The sequence below is a fragment of the Papilio polytes genome, unplaced genomic scaffold, assembly GCF_000836215.1.
Source record: "Papilio polytes unplaced genomic scaffold, Ppol_1.0 DF821956.1, whole genome shotgun sequence".
Taxonomy (NCBI): domain Eukaryota; kingdom Metazoa; phylum Arthropoda; class Insecta; order Lepidoptera; family Papilionidae; genus Papilio; species Papilio polytes.
The window spans coordinates 156,410-158,621 of record NW_013527248.1 but is presented as its reverse complement, the minus strand read 5'-3'; positions in this window follow the sequence as shown (position 1 = coordinate 158,621).

Below are 2,212 nucleotides of genomic sequence, written 5' to 3'. Positions count from 1 at the left end.
AAAAAAAAAAAAAAAAAAAAAAAAAAAAAAAAAAAAACATACAGACGAATTGAGTACCTCCTTCTTTTGGGAAGTCGGTCAAAAATACAAATCTTTCCTATTTATAACATTTAACTAACAATTGTAAATTATGTTATAAATGTGTAAGATGGATGGATGTTTGTGTTCCAAAATGACTTAACGGATATATATTTTGTCACAAATAGAACATAAGTAGCCTATGTATGTTCTTCCAGATTAAGTATTTTTATTAATTCAACGAACGAAATCGCATGCAAAAGGTAGTAAATCCATTGTAGAATCGATCTCTAGGAAGCAATATTGATTTAGGACACTCTACTTTTCTGATTTTTTTTTTTATATAACAAGGTGGCAAACGAGCAAGCGACCACCTGAAACTGCCAAAATGGCGAAGCGACTGCTGCCCATAGACCTCCGCAATTGCAGATGCGTTGCTTACCCTTATCCGACGGAGGAGGAGACGCACATAAGGAGGATATTTCCCCTTCCTACGCATCTCCTCCACCGTCAAATCCACTTCCTCTTCCCAATCTCTCCTTATAAGAAAAGGGTGGTAAAGAGAAAGGGACTTAAATTAGGCCTCCGGCACCACACTCATCAGACGAAACACGAAATTGCTCCCATTTCACGCCTGTCTTCTGTGTGGTCGTGGTATTACACCGGGCGTGCCGGCCCATTCGTGCTAAGATGTTAAAGCGGACACTACCACTGTATGTTCTTTAACTGGTTTAGTCTGAAAATTGTACTTAAAAAGCGCTTAGTTCTATTTTAGTTACGGTAAAGGAAAACATCGTTATATATTTTTTTTAACAGAAGGGGGCAAACGAGCGGCGGAACAGAGGTGGTCAACGACGCCCGGACATCCGTAACACCAAAGGAACTACAGATGCGTTGCCTTTAAAGTAATTGTAGGCTCGCTTCTTGAAGTACCCTAAGTCGCGGTTTTGAATAGCCTGCGAAGAAATTCAAAGATATCTGAGAACAAACAAACTCTAACAAACATCCATACATCCATCTAAACTTTCTCACTTATAATATTAGTATGATAAATGCTATAGTTTAGATGGATGTTTGTTAGAGTTAACCTAAACTGCTGAACGGATCTCGATGAAATTCGACATAGATGTAGAGAATAGTCTGGAAGGACACTTAGTCTACATAGTTTTGTTTATTTAATCCCATGGATGGAGTCTTGAGCGAAAGCTGGTTTAAAACAAACTCAAATCCTGGCTTATCTAGAAAGCTCTCTAGTGTAGAGTATTGTTTTTACTATAATGATTTGCTTGATGTTTGTAGTTTTTGTTCAGAATATCTGTGTAATTTTCATACTGTAACCTGTAATGTATTATTAACAATAAAGTATTTTTATTATTATTATTTGTGTTTTAATTGGTCTAAGAGACGAATAATAAAGGGAGATAACCTTGATGTATACGGGCAGCGATTGTTCCACTTTTTCCGTCCCTCGTTTACGTTATTATAAAAAAATCTAGTCTACTTAAGGCCGGTCCTATACTTGTTGATAGTGTCCATCATCATCATCCACTTGCCCTTATCCCCTATGGAGGGTCGGCACAGAATGTGCTGCTCCATACATCTCTATCAGTCGTCATATCTGAATCCACTCCTTTCTTAAGCATATCCTCTTTCACACAATCCATCCATACTTTCTTCGGTCTTCCTCTTCCTTTGTAGCCATCCACATTCAATCTTAACACTTTCTGGTTTATGTCCCCATCATTTCGTCACGTAACATGTCCATACCACGCTAAACTTTTGCTTCTCAATTTCTCCACCACTGGCGCTACTTTCAAACTTCCTCTAATGTACACATTCTTAGTGTCCAGATAGCTTAAAAATGACGTCACATGATATGGAAACAAAATCCGATATTTTACACGTTGGATTGTGAAACAATTGACAATTTGGTGGGACAGGCTCTGAATATTTAAAAATTAGGTAACTATGACAAAAAACTCGATCATCGTTCAGTCATCGAAATAAATGGACTATTGTTACCTATGACATACTAATTAGAAATTTGATTACACAATACATTATGCCTTTAATAATAGACCTTATTGGTACGTAAATATAGCCATCTTTCATCATTCTACTTCATCATCATCATCCTGATCCTACTCGCGTAGTACCATACCTTTTTGATCATTTTACCTTTCACGCAATACTT